At 34.7% G+C, this 21454-nt stretch overlaps 1 long non-coding RNA gene across 1 annotated transcript; it reads right to left on the minus strand.

Moving 5' to 3' along the window:
* Positions 1-4328: 4328 nt before the first annotated feature.
* On the minus strand, positions 4329-8718 carry LOC147410706 (uncharacterized). Its single transcript, XR_015179105.1, has 5 exons — positions 8263-8718; positions 6811-6929; positions 5185-5234; positions 4788-5063; positions 4329-4704 (listed from the first exon to the last, which is right to left on the minus strand). It is a non-coding gene; the product is annotated as an uncharacterized LOC147410706 (long non-coding RNA).
* Positions 8719-21454: the final 12736 nt, after the last annotated feature.

Raw genomic sequence — 21454 nt, forward strand, 5'->3', positions numbered from 1 at the left:
AAAATAATAATAATAATAATAATTCCAACAAAGATGTCTTAATAGTCACACACTAGTTCGATCATCATCTTCAATATCTTTCTAGGACTCTTTGAGACTTTCTACCAAATACTCCTCATGTACAATCTCTGGGTAATATATTTTTATTCTTATTCAATCTGAAAATGTGTAATTAGATAACTCTTTTCATAAAATTGATTTTTAAAATAATGTTAGCGAAATGAACTTCTCATTTTGGATTGTAAAAATAATTTTCAAAAACATTGTAACAAAATGAGATTCAAGATTTTGAAAATCATCTTTTATAATCTAATTCTCAGAATCCATAATCAAAATGGGAATCAAGTTCTACATTTAAAACGAAACACACCCTAAACTAATAGATTAACCTATAGGCCACGAACTTGGGATACGATGGGCAAAAATCCAATGATAAAAATAATAAACTCTTCTATTCTCTCCTTCTTAGTTCTTTGTCTCTACTTTTAAATTTCTATTTTTTTAAATTATATTTTACCCGTTTTCACTACGGCAGCCATCAAAAGGTGATCCATTGCATGTTGCGTCCTACCTTAAGAATGACCGAACTTAAGGTGATCTATTGCACGTCAGATTTTGCCACGTGGAAAAAACCCATTTGCTAATAACCATTAAATAATCGCTACCTAACCTAATGGAATTTCGCCAACCATGAAAAGTTTACAATGGGGAAAACTAACACTACTTGGATCATCAGGTATACATTGGTGATGAGGAGAATTATCCCCTAAGACTAATACTCAGTAAATATAGGTATCTCTTTTAATGTATCATCAATGGGCCCACACCTATCACTGTTTGATGGTGAAGTTTGATTGTGATGTAACTATCTTGGAAGAAGTTGAACCCCCAAAGGGTTGGCGAGATGGCCAGGACTACATCTCAGGAAGCTTAGTTCTTAAGTGCAGATCACCCTTCTGATGGGCCATACTTAGGGATTTATCCCATAAACTATGGGGGGTGTGGGGGGCACTCTAGGATGCCAAGGATTAGTTGTGTACTCGTGCTTTAAGAGGCCTGAACATTTTGGTCGAATTTATTTATTTTTTTTCTTTTGAAGTTCATGCAAGCAATAGCACACCGAAATAGTTCTTCCATATCATGGTTTTTAAACTTGGTATCTCGTCTCGTCTCGTTCAGCTTTGATACCAAGTCGTCTCGAATGAGTTTTTCGATACGTTTGAGATGTCTTGTGAGACAAATCAAAAAATTGAACGTAACTTGTAAATCTCTATCAAAAAATGACTTTGTGAGTTGATCTCGTTCAACTCTGATATCGAGTTAACTTGGACGATACATCTCGATATCGAATGAATTTAAAAATCATATGAGAAGCTACAAATTTTTTCCCTGTCAAAGACCAAATCAAATCAAATTACAAATTACTTGGAAGACAAGTTTTAAGGTTGCCCCTTAATGTCTCAAAACCAACCGTGTACAAAACTACGCACATGGTTTTATTTTGTAATTAAAGTCAAGGATATGATCTATAAGACTACATCTTATATACCATGGATACTGTATACAAATGAGCAGCCTAATTGAAGTCAAATGTTGATTTGCTTTTAACCCAGAAATGGTATTGGTCCAATTTTGATGTGGAGTGCTTCTCGATCTGGATCTATGGGTGCACGAAAACATGTCATGTGGCACACACTTTATGCCACTCTAATTTCTAGTCATTTGGCTCAACCTTCTTCAAATAAAGATTTGCCATTTCCATATTTATATGATAAGTTGATTAACGAATGACATGATGCCATGTGCTTTGAAAACATACTAAAATTAAGCACTTAATTTGTTATGAATTACTCCCCAAATTTTCTATGTACTAACCCATCACTCTTGCTCATTTAATACACCTGACGTCGTGCCTATGCCACATAGATCTCTAAACAACAAATCTTTGTTTGCCTTTTTCTATAAATTTATTTATGAAAATTCCAACTCATTTCTATCCCATCTAAGTTAATATACATTTGAAAAAACAAAATGTATGATTTGATATTACTAATCAAACTAAATCTTGGTATCGAATTTTTAATTTTTGTGATTGGTGGTATCTAAATTTAGAGATATTTACGAAAAAGTGATTATCTTTTGACAAATTTATGATTCTGAATTATTGTTCATTTTAATTATCAAAATGTGAACTCAAAGGTTTTTAAGGTGATAATTTTATTTTAGGTCTGCAAAATAGTCATTTTATTTTAATTTTTTTTATAAAAGAAAATTATAATTATTCACAATTTAATAATTAAAATGAATAGTGAGATCACTCATTTTCAACTCACAAAATAGTAATTCACACAAAAAAAAAAAAAAATAGGTCATGAAAATAACTCAAAGGAGATAAAAATGTTAAGGTGGAAGTATAAAATTTGTACCTTATTCATTGATTGATGGGTAAGTTGATGAATAATTTTGTTGATTTGATAATAAATTAGCTGAACCCGTATTTGGTAATTTTTTTTTTTACCCCGAATTTTTTGATTGAAGAATTTTGTAACAGTAGTGAGGACAGCCAATTGAGGGGTACTATAGACTGTAATTATTGACCATAGGAATTAGACCATAGAGAACTGAAAAGTCAATTCAAGGGAATTTTTCTGATGCACGCGTAGAGAAGAGGGTTTCAAAGCTTTTTCCCCGTAGAGAAACACGGGTTTTTTTCCTCTCTATAAACCTTATAAATCAGCTAATTTCAATAAAAAAAACCAATCAAATTGAGCATCAAAAAAGCGAATACTTAAGACAGCCATGTCTGTAGGACGGGCTCTGGCTGCAAGTGGGGGAGACGTTAAGGGTGGTGATTCAAAGCGGAGATACCATGGCTTCGATAGGTGCTTCTCGTATATGGAGATAACAATCGAACCAGCAAGTTCACTGAAGGATTTGGATTCAGAAAAACTGAAGATGGAGATCAAGAGATGGGCAAAAGCCGTTGTTACTTATGCCCGACAGGTGAGCGGTCACCTTACGGGTTCTCATGCCTGATAAGATTCTCAAAAACGTATGAACTTGAGACATAAAATCATAATGGATACTATTGGTGATCATCCTTGGTTAAATGAGAAACAAAAGGTGTAACTCTTATATTAATTCCACATTGAAAGGTTCCAAGAATTCCAAGTTGTAGATGATTTGTCATATGCAGTGGCTTGGACAAAATGCCAAAAGCAAGCCTTGTGAAGAACTAAAGAAAAAGTTCTTTCTTGAAAGGTTGTATCATGTTAAGTTATTGGTTTTGTTTTTAATGTATTTATTTCATTGATTCATTTGTAAAATTCATATTACATATTTCAATATCTTTTATAAAATGTTATGGTCTGTTTCCATCGATGGTTTGGATCTGGCACGTCGACAATAGTTTCTCAAAATAAAGGTGTGAATCTCCAATTTGAGCTTGCTGTTAATTTTAATTCTAAGTAAGTATATTATCGTTTTTAGAATTAAATATGTAACTTAAAGCAGGGAATTTTTATTTCCTGTTAACAGTTCTTGGAATTATAATGGTGTGAATTTAGAAAATCCCGTTGTGTTCCTTGGAAATAACCCCTTTGTTTAGTCGTGTTTTTTTGTCTTCTTTTTTGGTTTTGTCCTACATCTAATAAAAGAAGAATTGGAATGCAATCTTATTATGTTGTGTTTTTATTAGCCTTGAAGTTAATAGAGATAGTAGATTGGGTCTTAAATTGACTAAAATTTTGTCCACATGTTATTTGAAAAATCCAAATTGAATTCCTAACCTTTGGAGGTCAAATTCGTTGGTACCTTTTCGTGGACATTCTACAACATACACTATCTCCTTGATAAATTACAGAAGTTGCTAAAATAAAACCTAATTAAAAAGTGAAAATTACAAAGAAAATGTCAAAGGGGAGTAGAGGAAGAAGAGATCACTATGTGAAAAAACCCATATTTGACGGTCTTAGCCCATCAAATTTTGAGAAATTTGATGGACTCTCCCATCAAATATTTGCTTGTAGAATTTTTTTTTTTTTTTTTTGACAGCCTTGGATTATCAAATTATTTGAGAATGAACTTAAAACAAAACAAAAAAAAATCCATAGAGTATGACTGTCAAATTTGGAGGTTTAACAAACAATAGCACGATCCTCTAATTCATCAATCACAATAAACGAAATAATAATAACAAAAATCAGAAAAATAAAAAAAATAAAAGAAAATCATAAAACAAACTCCAAATTAAACTAAACAACTCAAAATTCATATTATAAATTGAAATTTCATTATTAAACAAGCTCTAATAGAAGCAATTGGGCACTAACAAATGAAATAGAGTCATATAATTGCTTAGAAATAAAATACAATCAGAAGCAAATGCTCGTGATGCCTTTTATACCTAGACCCCAACTAGCAACATGAAAAGACCCAAATGCCCCTTGTCTTCAACTAGAATCTACCAAGAACACACCCATTAACCAATTTATGTAGTCCACCGATTTCAATTGAAAACAAGCGCACAACCACAGCTTTGATACCAAATGTTGGGTTTTCTAACCCTTTAGGAACTAGATCTTAGCTCTCAAGATCAAACAAAATCAGTTTTACAAAAAATATGCTTTGTAGACAGCCTTGCCTCTTCAATCTAATTTTTGCGGGTATGTTCAATGTATTTGTTGGGAAGATCATTGCTCTTAACTATAAAAAAGTACCAAATAGAATCAGAATTGAGACCCAAAAAAAACATTTTAAGCCTGAAAAATTGAAGTACGAAAAATTACCTTTAGAGGTCCATCTAGAAGACCATTTAAGCTTAAGAAGTGAGATACATGAGAACCAAACCCTCCAATAGAACCTTCGTCCACTGTAATTAGGATCTCATGTTCTTTAGCTAATCTTCTAATGAGCTTTGCATCCAAAGGTTTGCAGAACCGAGCATCTTCGACCGTCACATTAATAATGCAAGATTTAAGCATGTTTGCAGCTTCCATACATTGCTGAACTACAGAACCGAACCCAAGAATTGCAACTATGTTGCCTTCCTTCAAGATTCTTCCCTTACCAATTTGTTAAAATGACAAATAAGTAAAAGATGATTTTAAAGTTCATATTTATAATCTTAAGAAGGTCTAAATGTTTCACATCGTTTTAAACTTGGGTTTGAATAGAGAATTTCACCTGACCCGTTCCGTTGATATAAACAGATACAATTTTCCAATGAAGATCACCTGCAAATTCAAATTATAAAAAGAGAGTTTAATGCACCTAATTATATATTTTAATTACATAAGATGCATTGGAAGACATTCCAAACTATAACACGAACACGACATTAGCGCATAGTGACACACACACACCCAGCTACACCCACCCACCCACCCACACACACCTACTCACTCATACAGTAACCCCCCCCCCCCCCACACACACACACCACCCCCCCCCCCCACACACACACTGTGTGAGCACGTTTATATAGATCAATTTAAAAGGATATTTCAGAAAATCCCTTGGAGTCGAGATGACAGATTTAACATTTATATCTTGAGCAATTAACCACCTAGTAGAATAAAATAGTACAAAAGGACTAACAATAGCTAAACCAGTAAGAAGAATGCTACTGAAAACTATAGCAACGAAGGAGTGAAGTCTGTATCTTTAAGTTGGGTGGTCTTTTGTTGTCTGGACTGGCAAATAAGATGCGACATGTGGCCAATACCTATATGTTTGGGGTAGGTAGAATGAAATCTAGTTCAATCTGGGTATTCAATCATGGGACATGTAGTCACTACCTATATGAAATGCCTAAAATGTGCATGTGAACCCAATCAATAGTAAAACAAAAAGAATTCAATAACAGGTAACCAATCAGTACAGAATGAGGAACTAAAATTCTTAACAGATGGGTCAAAATTAAATAACAATTAATAGTAAAATAAAACATTCAATAATAAATGAAAAATGGTTCATCTTCATACCTAAAAAGTGAATGTGAACCTAAGTATGTTGTATTTAGACTTGCAAACTTGGCAATATGATAGAAGTAAAGATGAGATTACTTTGTTACCAAATGATAGCTAACAGATGATCATCAAAAAAGAAAATAAGACATAGATGAGAGAGGAAGAAGGGTAAGGTTTTAGAAAGAAAACCAAGAAATTTGTCAAGGTTTTTTAGAGAAACCTCTAAACTACCCAAGGTATAGAAAGAAACCTCTCAACTTAATTTTTTTTTGGTAAAGTATGGACTAAAAATTCTGTCTTGATGGGCCAAAATTGAAGATTTCAATGGACTTGAAGTGGTGTCACATGTTCTAGGACGTTTTTGGGTGGAAAATGGCTCTCCAACCAAATTTTAAAACTTTTGCTAAGAGTATTCTTGAAATCCTTCCTACACCATAAAACTTGGAAGATAGGTGATCCGAATAGTAGGAAACTTTATATACCTTGCTTAATATAATTTCTATAAATATTTATATCAAGAAACCTTGAATTAATGTTCAAACCCACATTGCAAAACAACTTTGAGGTTGTGCATTCAAGTCCAGCTTTACGCATATAAAAAAATAGTACAAACCCTCGTAGACAATAAGGATCATTTAGTTAAAGAAATGGAAAGATTGATGGACTTGGGCACAGATTGAGTGTAGGAATGAGGCTCACCAAAGTGACTGAGGATGGAGAATTGTTTCTTTTTTTTTTATAGAGCAGGGTATTCGCGTCCCTTCTGGGATGGAGCTAGTCCCTACGATCACACGCAGGGCACACACACACACACAAACAAGCATAAATTATTCTCTATTACCTGTTGCATTAGAATATTATTGTCCCTTCAAAGGTCAATTGCACATCAAGTTCACTTTTGAGATGACCAACACGGTTTTCTGTCTTCAGACCTTGCCCCCCACAGCCTTCACAGCATTCCTGATACACATGTTAAAATAGAGTCAAAACAGTTGCTTCGGAGAGGAGAATATCATGCTCTATACAATATGTATGAATACATGGCTTGTTACCTGAAGAGTTCGCATGTTATGCCAGGAGAATGTACTCCTTTAGAAATAACTCAAACCATGAATCAGATTTGAAACAATTCATTGTAATTCATGAATGACAATAGAGGGCAGAGTAGCTGCCAAAGAAACTCCAGTACTAATGCTCAAGTCAAGAAGTGGAATTATGATTTCTAAGTTGGAAATTGGACAAATAATTAAGTGCCTATAACATGCTTAAACATACCTATTTATATTTTATAGACTTTCGGCCCTCATCCTCAATGAGACCAAACATTCAAGTGGTTTTTTCACCTTTTACTTCATTATATTAGTAGCTAGCAGCAGACCATTCTAATCATAAGGTTGCGATCACAGATTTTACTGAAGGACATTTTAATTTAAATGGTTGAAACTCAAATCAAGGATTTTAAATAAAAATAAGTTTAACAATGCTGGACAATGATTGACATATACTATTTAAATGAATACATTTAGAACAACTATATGATTGAAAAACATACAAAAATGTTTTAACTCCAAACAACTCAAGTAAACTAATTTTAACTCCAACTCTTCAAAAGAAATCATAGGGATTCTAGTTTCCAACTTAGAGGTTATGCTCATATATTTGCAGCGGTTAAGTAAAGGTTGAATACTCGTTGTCCAACCAACACCCTACCAGGAACATAGTTTTGTGCATTGATCACATAAAGCCCATGTAAATTAATATCACACTACTTTAGTGACAGCTTGCCTACTGGGGGAAATAATGATGCTATAAAGAGAATGTTCTATAGCTCAACATAAACCAACAAATGAAAAGGACAATAGTATAAGTGCCATGCAAAATCCTTAATGCACATACATGTAAGTCCAGTTTCCAACAAATTTTTTTAGTAGTATTAAGAAACTATTTTTATGAATTTCTTGAAGGAGGTAGCATGAATGTAGAGAATATATGGAATAGGGGTTTACTGGATGATACTGATTTGTCATTAGTTGAAAGAGGTTGGATTCCCTGTCACACGAGGAACAAAAAATTATAGAAAGTGTACTTGGAACTTTTAAGATATATGTTCAAATAAAACTCATCGTATTTAGAAAATTGAATTGCCATTATAACAAAAAAGCAGCCAACTAATTGTTGAACATATGCAACCAAGCTAGAGATTTTTCTCCACTCTCTCCATAAGTTGAAACCCATATATTAAACAAAATACAGAATTGGAGAAGATAGACAATAATATGATGAACAAATATACCTTTGTCAGACATCACTCCATTTGCAACAGAACAAGAGGATCGTTCTTCTACAATTAGTAGTGCTTTGGGGTTTCTTTCTTTATTGGCTGTCCTTGCTTGAGTACATGTACATATTCCACAAAGGCACACTTTCCTTGTCAGTTAGACCTACCCTTTGAAAACACATCTTTCTCACTCAGCCAAAATAATATAGGAAGTGGCCCAAAGAAAAAGAATGCAGGAAAAAAAAAAATTCCCCTAGTGAAAATAGAATACATGAAGTACTAAAAAAAAAAAGAAGAGTATAATGCACTCCATAGTCCATAGTATGTATTTCCATGTGTCTATCTAAGCATCATTAATGAATGAAAAACATGCAAATTACTATTAAGCGGTGAAATACAAAAATACATGTCTTCCTTAGGAATTCAAACATCAATTTTTTTCCAGGATTTGCTGGAGAAAAAAATACTTCTCATAAAAGCCTAAAAATAGAGCTGTTAATAAGATAAAATTAAGTAGGTTTAAAGAAGTTGGGCTTTACTTGACCATATGGCCAACGGAAACCATGACTTTGTTGCCCGAGATGATTCCTAGGTATCGCAAAAGACCTTGCCAAGAAACGAGCCTGACAAATCAGTAGAAAAAAAAACAACTTCATTAAAGTCATAATAGAGTTTACTACTGAATGATGTTCACTGGATAAAATAAAATTGGCCATCACTTTGTTCATGTGTAACATGGCTTGATATAAATCAAAGTGGGAGAAGACAAAGTGAAAAAAATAGAACTATTCTACACGTGCATGATACGTAACGCTGTTAAGCAAAGTTGATAAAGAGGGCTTGACTATATCTAGCTAATGTGATAATATGTAAACACCACCACCAACTAGGTTGGGCACCTCCAACACATAAATACATGAATTGACATAAAGAACCTTGAATGGGGAAAAGTCTAAAAACAAGTTTCCATGAAACACATCTTCATCTTATATTTTTGTTATAAGTTCTCCAACACCTACGGATGCAAGCACAACTTATTTAGCTATAAAATATTGATATATTGATATTTCACTCAACTATTCTCTTCATTTACCTGGTCACCACAGAAATTCTCCAGGAATTTTTGGGTAGCATAAACCTCACTACGGGCCTGCTGATAACTCTTTAGAGAAACCCTCTGAATTAACCTTGTGAAGAAATTGGACACCTGAAAATCATGGAAAATCTAATCACTGCAAACTGCAGATGTGGATGCCTGTGATATTGCAGAATCTTAGTCTAAAAGAGAGATTAATTACAGCTTTAGAATCATAGATTAAACTCATCGAGGCGACATAAAAATTGTTCGAGTGACTAGATTGGAATTTGACTTTCAAGTGGCTTACTATATATGATTAGAATATCCAAATCTTGAATATAGATAATCTCAATTTTTTTTCCGATATTTTATTGTATGCATTGTAAGTTTATTATTGCAAAAAATTTCACTAAAATTCAATTTTGGAAAATTTAAATAGTTTTATTATAAAGTAATCGATACCAACCTGTTCCCCAAAATTTCGTGTAGCTTGACGATAGTATCTTCTTCTTCCTTGCTAAAATTCATAGATGAGATACATATATAAATGAGATACAGAGAGAACGAGGATCAGATCTAGATCGAGATCGATCGATCAAATAGAGTGGGATATGAGATCTATAGAGGAAGACAGATCGAAAGAAAGATTGCTTGAGAAAGAGACTGTGAGAGAGAGATGGAGAGGTCAATCGATCGATGGAGAGGTCGATCAATCGAGAGAGAGAGTGAAAAAGTAAGGTCAATCGATCAAGATAGAAACTATGAGAAAACGATGGAAACGTCGATCGATCGAGAGAGAGAGAGAGAGAGCGAGGTCGACCGAGACAGAGACCGTGAGAGAGAAACTGTGAAAGGTCGATAGATCGATCGATGACAATGAGAGAGGGCGAGGTCGACCGAGATAGAGATTGTGAGAGAGAGACTGCGAGAGGTCGATCGATCGATAACAGTGAGAGAGGCAGAGAGAAAGAAAAAGAGTGAGAGAAAGAGAAGATGAAAACGTGGTCCACGGGCCGCGGAGTATTGGATTTTAAAATTCGACGGGCCAGGCCCAACAAATTTTTTTTATACAAATTTAGGATTTTCATGTAGTGAGAGAAGTGACAAAAGTTCGAGGACTATTTTTTAATTGGAAAAATTATCTATTTATATACTTGAGGTGCTCTGGAAGAATCCAAAAATAACTGCCATCACTCTTACATATAATCTCATGTGTGGAGCACACTGGAGCTTTTTTAGGATGATCCATTCGAAAAGTATTACGTCACATTGAGAATTCACTGCACCACATTAATCTGAAGACATCCTCATCTCTAGTTTTGCATAATTGCTTGATTAGTCTTCTAGATTGTAATGCACTTTTGATTGAGTGATTTGGTGTTTATCTTGGTGATTTGATCATTGATCTGTACAGTGAACACACGTGATTAATTTTTCGATTTGTGCAATTAAGCCTAATTAGCACGGTATAACATGTAAAGCGATAAATTGAGACTTAACATAATTATTTACCTAATCTAATGGAATAAGGATAAAAATCAAGATAAATGCCTAGGAAAAGTGCAAATAAATTAGTATTTTGAAACACTTATCACACTCCCAAATTTATCTTTTTCTAGTCCCTTAGAAAATAACTGTGTCACTTTCGCAGGCATCTCGACTGAATTTAGTGAATGCAGTAAGTCCTTAAACCATTAAATCACCCCTAGTGAGTGAGTTTGACTCATAAGGATTTGTAAAGAATATACTCACAAAATTTTAAACAACTTTTAAGTAGTAATGGTCAAAATCAACACTAATATCTAAAAACATAAATTCTTTTACGATTTATCAGTCATTTGGAAGTAATACTTGATATAGAGTCTCAACTCTTATGTCTCTATGAAAAAACTTAACTTAAATTGACCTTTAACATATAGTGATTCTAACTTAGAAACTTTAGAGATTTGATTTCCTAGAGTGAGTTTCAACCTTCTAACTAATCCGTAATACTTTGATCAACTTAAGGTTTAATTCTAAACTTAGCATCATGTCTGGAGTAGTGAGAAATGTGGATATTCACTTTAATACCTGCAAGGGATTTTATTTGTGATATCCCAGCGTACTTACATTTTTATACTTGATGGCTTTCACCCTACTAAAACTTTAAACTTATACATTTTGAATTTTTCTTTCTTTCTCGCTTAAAGGGATCTTTTTCTTTTCTTTTTCTTTTTCTACTCGTTTTCACTTTTTTTCTAAGAAAAGCTGACAGTCTTTTCAAGGTTCCTAGTCTAATTCAATTGCTCAAGATATATTCAATCCAACTCTATTTTTCTTCTAATCAGCTAACTAAATGAACAAGGAAGTCAAAATTCATCGAACCCTGATTTTTTCTTATACTCTAGATAAAAAGAAGGTAACAAGATTACTCAATTCAACCTAGACTCTTGGTAACATTATTAGAAGTAACTATAAACAAAAAGTAACTTTATTCTAACTTTTGCCTAAGAGACACACGAATTGAGACTCTAGATCAACGCTTCCAACTAAAGACTGATTTAGTGTTTTTAACTAAGTGTTTAAAGATATCAATTAAGATTTTGCACAAAATACAACAAAGTTGTCAAAATATTTTTCAAATTTTTATGATTTTTGAATAGAAAATAAAAGAAAATAGGTGGAAATGTGACCCTACACGCACCAAACTTAAATATAATATTATCCTCAATATTTAAGTTTGCAAATGCAAAACTAAATTTAACAATAAGAAATGAAGTGGGTTGGATAGCACCTGAAAATGATCCTACAATCTTGTGATATTAACACAATGTCTTCTGAAATGAGACAACACACCACTCACCACTGTCACAATGTCGATTGTATCTGCTGTATTAATCATAATCATGTTGTATGATGTCAGAAGTACCATGAAAGATATTGTGATCATAACCTAGGTAACTGGTTCTTAAGCTATGTTGAAAAAATATACATTAGTATTTTCAACCTACACTGTGTAACCTAACACAAAATGAAAGAACTACGAAAAAGAAAATGATTTCTGAAAAATTACTGCAAAAATAAACTATTTTTTAAACAAAACATGGATTACAACATTCAGATAAAACAAAAACAATTTAATAAACCTAATAGCATATTAACAAATAAACTCCTACTAAAACATCTAAAGCCTATGAGCTATATCTTTAATGATAGCTATCTCAAACTCCCGTACTCTCTCACGATGTTCAGTCGTATCGAGTCATCGTTCCAATGCCTTCGGCCCTTTATATAGCTTACTTATCCCCTTGAAAACCTTTGCAAATGCATTTTGGAGGAGACGTGGTTTGACATCATCCAAGAAGGATGTGCCCTTAAAATTTGGGCTAAACGATCTAGCTTCGCTCATTTTGACCCCATCAAACTCTTGTCCTGGGTGTTTATAACCATATGGGCTTCCGTGCTCCTCAAAGTACTCTGGTACCAACTGCCACAAACTCAGGGCACATTCTACAAAAGACAATGCACCCTTGAATTCTGAAAGTAGAATCATCTCCCCCTTGAGTGTTAGAACTACTATCAGCACTCTCTTATATCCCTCAAGAATTTGACAGAGTAAGTATGGGAAAACCAACCAACGACCCTTCTTGGGCTTGATGCAGGCATTGATTAAAGTCTCTAAGATGAGATGGGACATGCAAAACGTAGGATCCCTAATCTGGATCGCATGCATGATGTACAAAAAGCAAAGTATTGTTATGCGTCCCTAAGATGTTTAATGCCAACCATCGCCAACAAAGATATTGATTAACTCGAAAGCTCTTTGATAGTAATCATCCACACTTTTTGTTAATGCATTGTGAATCAAGACCCAATCGTGTGATAAAGAATTCAAATGGATGATGTGTCTGGCAAGTTTCATCTTAAACCTCCATAATTCCTAAGATCACGTTGATATCTTCAAAATCAATGGCAAATATGATGCCACGAAACTTGATGGTAAGCGACGGAATAACAAGATTACCTGAAACAATGGAAGTGTAAAATTCTCTCACTAATTCATTGCAGTAAACTTCAAAATCGATGTAAAGAAAATTGCTCCATCCTTATTTGGCTGATCTCGCAAAACTATATTCTATTGACGCCTTGAAAGTAATGGCCAAAAATAGACTTCTCAAAAATTGTTCGTATTGAAGAATCCATAAATATCACTACAATCAAGAGGAAAAAACAATTGAAAATTTGATGATTATTGGTGATCAGATGACTACGACGCAGTGAATATTCAATGAGAGGTAGTGAATGTGATGAATTTGCAAATGCAATAACTGTGACCAGGTTGTAATTTGATGCTAGTTGCGTTGATCACTGTAGATTTGCACAAATAGAGCTAAGGAAGAAGATCTGCAAAATGGATTCTTGATGACTATGATTTTGGACGAATTTGGAAATGGAAATGGAGAAGAAGAGTTAGATATTAGGGTTTATTATTTGATTTTAGAGTTGATGGGAAATTCCCAAATTACTCTTGAGTCAAAAGAAAATCTTAAAATGTTAAGAAAATAATCCTAAAATGAAAGAAACACTAACTAAGCTAAAAAAAAATCTTAAAAATTGAAAGAAAAGAAATACTAATTCCTACAGTTTTGGATTAGAAGGTAGCTAAGAGTATCGATTAACTTGATAAAAGATTAGCTCTTCACTTTTATCACGTAGGACTTGGGTGTATCGGGTATGCCATCCTGATTCGTTGATGACTATTTGAAGAGGGTCAGCAAGGGAAAAACCTATCGATAGGTGGATCATTCCTTTCTGTTAAGTTTTGTACAACCCTGAACATATGAGACAAATTACAATTTGTTTTTAGAACCTATCACTTTGGTTCCTAACTGGTAGCTATTTTCGATAAAGGAAATGGCCAAGTTCTAGGCTTAATTGAAGTGAAAAAACTACAATGCTCATCCAAAACTTTTAAAACTACTAAAAACAAAAGTAAAAAAGAATGGGTTGCCTCCTAGAAGTTTTAAGTTTAATGTCTTCAGCCAAACGAAAACTTTATTAATCTTGATAAATTAGTTCATCAAGGAAAATAACTTCCTCTAGAGGTACACACTCGAGATATGGTTTGAAAAGCTGGCCATTCACTTTAAAAGTGAATTCATCCTTAGGATTAAGGACTTCAACAACACTATGGTGGTAAACTGTTTGGATAATAAACAAGTCAGTCCAACAAGACTTGAGTTTCCTTGGAAAACAATGGAATCTGTTATTGTACAACAAAACTCTTTGACTAGACTCAAAATTTCTTCGAAGAATTGATGAGTGTTTCCAAATACTCAATTATACACACATTTTTCGGATATTTATCTTGATTTTTGTACCTATTTATCCATATTAAGATAATAATCATGATAAGCCTCAAATCACCACGTTGCATGTTAATTAGGTTTAATTATATATAAATAAATTCATTTACTAGATAAATCTAATTACATATGTTTCTTGTGCAGAAAATTAACAAATTGGAATCAAAATCTCAGGACAAAAGCATTTGGGCCCACTTTGAAATGTCCTAATCCTTTGGAATGCCCTAATCCTTAACTCATATTCTCCTCTTTTGTTTTTTTGTGCAAAAAAAAGTGGAGGCTACTTTTAGACTTTTCTACACACATTTTCTCTATAAATAAAGCCTTCATTTCTAGAGAAAGGGTCCCATCTTGGTTCTCTTATCCAAGACTCCTTTAATCTAAGGCTCTTAGCTTATTCTCTTATTTTTTGTATTTTCATTTTCTAGTTATTTTCTTTTAGTTAAATAGTCTTGTAAGAAGTAGAAGAAGAAGAGTTGTAATTTTCTCCATGAAATGAAGAAAATTTCTTTCATCTCTTATCTTTCCTCTTTTGCAATGACATTAGGCTAAGTTCCCCTCCATTGGAGAGTGGAAAAGCCTAGAGCAAGTTCTTGTGTTATTTCTAATTCTATGCCTTTCTTTTATTTAAAATACTTATGAATTCTCTTTAAGTTTCTTGCACCTTTTATTCTTAATATAGATACTTTATGCTTAGATTAGATCAAGATAAAGTATGCTTAAATTAGATAATTGGTAATAAGAAGTTTTCAAAGAATTCTACTTTGTTTTGGTTCTCTTATTTCATTTTATTTGCAAAACTTTCCGATCAAAGGAGCTAACACCAAGCCCTTATGATTGAGTTATAAAAAGGCTAGAGACTAGGAATTGCTCATTAGCATATTTTAAGTCGATCCAACTCCAATGGTGTTTTAATTCATAAGTTTACTTGCTTTTAATTTCATTTACTTTAGTTTTTTTTCTAACAATTTTACATCTTCTTATAAGTTCAAAAATACAAAGAAAAACAGTTTTAATTCCTTTTAGTTAATTTGGATTTTATCTTCTTAACTTAACTCTATTCCTCCTTTCTCTTGGGTTCGATCCCCTACTTGCCCCACAAGTAAGGTAAGAGTAAGATTATTATTAACTCCGGTGAAAAGAACAACGATAGTCTCATCAGAATTTTGGCGCCGCTGCCGGGGAAAGGTAAAGGTATTAGTGGTAAGTTTTGATTTAAAATTAATTTTTTTCATTTTTATTTTATTTTATTTTATTTTTTTTTAATTTTTTTCTATAAGTTCAAGTGTTCTTGAGGTTTTAAGAGAGAAGAAAGAAGAAAAAAACATTGAAAAAAAAAAGTCATTCCCGTTTATTTTTTCACCCTTGACAGCAGAACTTAAACTGACTGTAACTTTCGTCTTCGATCTCCGATTATCTATTATAATATATCAATTTTGGGTAGAATGAAATTTTCTATAAAATGTGACAAAGTCAACAAGATTATGGTAAGTCAGATTCTTTTTTTGAGTCCGTTTACTATAATTTCTGCTAACATTTCTGTTTTGCTTCTTGTAGGTGAACATTTTTTTTCTTCTTTTCTTTCAATTTCTTTGAATCTTTAGTTAGGTTTATTTTTCTGTTTTAGAAACACTTGTATAAGATTCTTTGTAATTTTTTTTTTAATTATCTAAGAAGACTTGGATTGTAATAGACTAAGGAAGGACGACGGGTGGAGAATACCGTCATCGCTCCTTAGATTCGCACACCAAAATTGGAGTTGGTGGCCTAAGTCAACTCAAATTGTCTTCACCCCGTCTAGCACGGGAGGTAATCTCGAAACACCCACGCCTCTTTTTGCTAGTGGGTTACTCATTGCCTTTGTATGTTATTTTTTCAATTTGCACACACTTAGAATAGTTAATTAAGTAGTAAAGAGCACCCCTCTCCTAAGGATGGCATGATAAGATAAGGATTGAAAGTCATTATCAATTCCTTGCTCTAATTAGGATAATCAACTCACTAGTCATCCAATCAAATGAATTAAAATTAATTAGACTTGACTATAGGGCCCACGAGCTCAATAGGAGAAATTCCGCTTCAAGTTGTGCCAATTGCGTTTCTTGTCATTTTTCTATCTAGTAAGATCTTGCCCTTTGAGGGGATAGACTCAGTCTATTCAAGAAAGAAGGTATTTAAGAGTGCCCTTGCTTATGCATTGTACGCCTCCTCCGATCTTGAGATCCGAATGATTCAAACTTGACTTCATAGAACCGAGTTGGAAGGCTAGTTGCGCTATTTCTACCCAGTTAGGAGCTGTCTAGCTTTAGGCAACCTATCTAGGTCCAGTATTTTCTTTTTGTGATTGTTTGATCGACTGTGTGATTTGCATGCTTAGTAAACGTTCACAAAACAACATGTTAGAACCATTTGATCCTGAGATCGAACGTACCATTAGTAGGATACGCAAGACACCATCAGTAGTTATGATGGGTGATCGAGAGCGAACTCTCAATGAGCTCTTCACTCCAGCTTCCGCATCTCCTCCTACATGCATTGTTTTACCATTGAACAATACACCTCAGTTTGAAATTAGGACTGCCACCATTAATATGCTCCCTAAGTTCCACGGTTTAGAGCGTGAACAACCTTACACCCATCTTAATCGATTCTTGACTATATGTCAAACTTTTAGAAATCAGAATCTAGATGAGGAGAGTATCAAGCTTATTCTGTTCCCGTTATGCTTGGAAGACCACGCAGCTGCGTGGTTGAACTCCCTAACACCCAATTCCATATCTACCTGGGATGTTCTATCCAAGAAATTTATGGCCAAATTCTATCCCATGGCCAAAACTGAGAAAATGATGGACTCTATTAGAAATTTTAGAGCCCGTCCTGATGATTAATTTTCCCAAACTTGGGAAAAATTGAATGATTTATTGGTCAAGTGCCCACACCATGGCATTGACAAAGCACAGTTGGTGCAAAGTTTTTATGGAGGATTAACAATGAATCAACGTACCTTAGTCGAGTCAATGCATAAGGGTCAGTTCATGAACCAGACTCCCAACCAAGCGTATAATTTCCTCGTAGAATTAGTCGAAAGTGCTCAAAATTGGAGTACTAACCAAGAAGAATTTGATAGAGATGATTCGATTAGAAAGATAGGCATGTATGAGATGAAGGCAGACCCTGATTTCAAAAATGTTATGTCTAGTCTAGTGAGTGGGATGAACAATCTCACGAAGAAGTTAGATGCCTTTACCATCTCAGCATCCAAACCTCACCTAGACCCTCGTGCAATTTCGCAAGTAACTGTCGAACCGAGTTCTTTGTGCTCATATGCGACGGCAACGACTATTTGGTTAAGAATTGTCCCACCTTGTCTCAAATCAAAGTTGAACAAGCAAATGCGATTAATGGCTATAGTGCTTTTAGGAAGCCAACTCCAAACTCTTTTAACCAAACGTATCACCCAGATAATAGGTTCTATCATAATTTCTCATACAGACAGAACGAACCTATTCAATCTAGTGGTCCGTCAAGTTACAATAAGAGTTTTCCTAGGCAATCTGGTTCTTTCACAAACCAAGCTATTGTTCCTCAAGTTCCTTATCAACCCCAATAATATACAGATTACAGAGCCATCATACCAGATCCCATGACCAATTACCAGCAGCCTGCCCAACAACAATCGTCCTTAGAATCTATGATTACCGAGTTGATGAGACAGCAACAGCAGTTCATCCAAACTAAACAGCAAACCCATCAAAATCAAACTCAGATTAACCAGGTCACTACGCAATCCAAAGCTAAGATGGAAGTTCAGTTGGGGCAGTTAGCTCTCTCCTTGAGTGGGAGAGAGAAATGTCAATTTCCTAGTCAGACTATCCCTAACCCTAGAGGTCAACCTTTGATTTCAAACGGATCGAAAGGTCAATACGAAGTAAGAAGCCATTCTAGAGCTCCACAAGACTTAGTTCAGGCTATCCACACCTTGCGTTCGGGAAAAAAAGTAGACAACAAAATCCAACCTTTTGACATGGGAGAAAAAGTCCTAGAGAAGGAAAAAGTTCAAAAAAAAGTCATAGAGTCTCCAATAGAGAAAGAGAAAGATTTGGAAAATCCTCTTATCATTTTGCCAATTTCAAAAGTTCCATTTCCCCATCGCCTTAGAGATTCTAAAAAAGGTAAGCAATTTGAGGGTGTCTTAGAAGTCTTCCAAAATGTGCATATCAATATCTCATTCCTAGATGCCATTAAGCAGATACCTTCTTATGCAAAATTCCTAAAGGATTTGACCACAGCTAAAAGGAAAACACCATTTCCTCGGGAAGCTATCATGGTAGCCCAAGTTTCGTCGTCGCTCATCCAACAAACGATTGCACAAAAATTCAAAGATTCTGGATGTCCGACAATTTCCATTCATATTGGAAATCAAGTGGTCGAAAAATGTCTCTTAGACTTAGGGGCTAGTGTGAATCTTTTACCATATTCGATTTATAAACAATTAGGTTTGGGGGTTTTGAAACCCACCGATATCACGTTGAGTCTAGCCGATAGGTCCATAAAAGTTCCAAAGGGTATAGTTGAGGACGTGCTAGTTAAAGTCAAAGATTTCTATTTTCCTATTGACTTTGTTGTCTTAGACACGGAGCCAGTAATCAATTCGAACAGTCATATTCCTATCATCTTAGGACGTCCATTCTTAGCCACGTCTGACGCAGTCATTCGTTGTAGAAACGAAATTATGACTTTAGCATTTGGGGATATGAAAGTGAAACTGAACATCTTCTAAAATTTCCAAGGAATTGATGTAGATGATGGTATGGAAGAAGTGAACATGATAGATACACTAGTTAATCAAACGTATCAAGAGTTAGGGTACTCTGATTCCCTAACAAAATGTTTGGCTCACTTTGGCCTTGACTTGGACGTCGAAGAGTCTATAAGCGAAGTCAATGCTTTGCTTGAATCTATTCCACTCTTAGATTTTGTGCGGTGGCACGCAAAAATTGAAAGTCTTCCTGTGCGCACATCCAATCTTATTCCTTCTTATATCGAGCTTCCAAAATTAGAACTCAAGTCGCTTCCAGAAACCTTGAGATATGCATTTCTTGGTAAGAATCAAACCTTGCCCGTGATCATTTCCTCTCACCTTAATGAAGTTCAAGAGGAAAAGTTGTTAGGAGTATTAAAAGAATATCAAGAAGCTATTGGTTGGAGCATAGCTGACATCAAGGGAATTAGTCCATCTGTGGTAATGCACCATATTCGTTTAGAGGATTTTGCTAAGCCTTCCTTAGAACCTCAGAGACGGCTAAATCCTATCATGAAAGACATAGTTCGGATGGAAGTAATGAAATTGCTAGATGCGGGTATTATCTATCCTATCTCTCATAGTCATTGGGTGAGTTTTATACAAGTAGTCCCTAAGAAGTTTGGTATCACTGTGGTAGTAAACCAAGACAATGAATTAATCCCCACTCGAGTCCAAAATGGATGGAGAGTGTGTATTGACTATAGGAAACTCAACTCGATGACTTCTAAGGATCATTTCCCCTTACCTTTCATTGATCAAATATTAGAGCGTCTGGCAGGACATTCTTACTATTACTTCTTAGATGGTTATTCCTGGTATAACCAGATACCCGTTGCTCCAATCGATCAAGAGAAAATAACTTTCACCTGTCCTTTCGAAACTTTCGCGTATCGTCGCATGCCTTTTGGATTGTGCAATGCACCCGCTACTTTTCAACGGTGCATGATGAGTATATTTTCCGACATGCTAGAAAAATATCTCGAATTATTCATGGATGATTTTTCAATTTTTAGATCAAGTTTTGAGGAATGTCTCCATCACTTGACTTTGGTCCTTGTACGTTGCAAAGAGGTCAATCTAGTCCTCAATTGGGAAAAATACCATTTCATGGTAACACCGGGGATTGTGCTAGGGCACATTGTTTCTGCTAAGGGGATTGAGGTAGATAAGGCAAATGTAGGTCTAATTGAAAAATTACCACCTCCTAGAACGGTCAAAGAAATTAGATCATTCCTAGGCCATGCAGGTTTCTATCGTAGATTCATTAAAGATTTTGGAAAAATCTCGAAACCTTTATGTGAGCTATTGGGAAAGGATGTTCCTTTCGACTTTTCAGAGTCATGTCTCTCTACGTTCAACAAGCTCAAGTCTGAGTTAACCTCGCCACCCATTATTCAACCTCCAAACTGAAGAATTTCATTCGAAGTTATGTGCGACGCTTCAGATTATGCAATAGGCGCTATTTTGGGTCAGCGAATTGAAAAACAACCTCATGTTATCCAATATGCTAGTAAAACCCTAAACGATACTCAGTTTAATTACTCTACAATAGAAAAAGAAATGCTAGTAGTGGTCTATGCCATTGAAAAATTTCGCCCCTACCTCATAGGATCTAAAGTCGTAATCTACACAGACCACGCAGCATTGAAGTACCTTTTATCAAAGAAAGATGCTAAAGCAAGGTTAATCCGTTGGATTCTACTTCTACAAGAGTTTGATCTCGAGATCCGAGACAAAAAAGGGACAGAAAATGTCGTAGCTGATCACTTGTCTAGGATAGTTAACAAGCCAACCGAGGAATCCTTACCCATCTCTGAATCCTTTCCCGATGAGCAACTTATGCAAATCTCTCAAGTCAATGCTCCATGGTATGCGGACATTGTCAACTACCTAGTTATAGGTCAATTCCCAGTCGAAATGACTAGTCAAGAGAAACTCCGTCTTCTATAAAAAACAAAATGGTATTTCTGGGATGAGCCA

This window comes from Akebia trifoliata, chromosome 1 (genome assembly GCF_017979445.1).
Source record: "Akebia trifoliata isolate Shusen 1 chromosome 1, ASM1797944v1, whole genome shotgun sequence".
Taxonomy (NCBI): Eukaryota; Viridiplantae; Streptophyta; class Magnoliopsida; order Ranunculales; family Lardizabalaceae; genus Akebia; species Akebia trifoliata.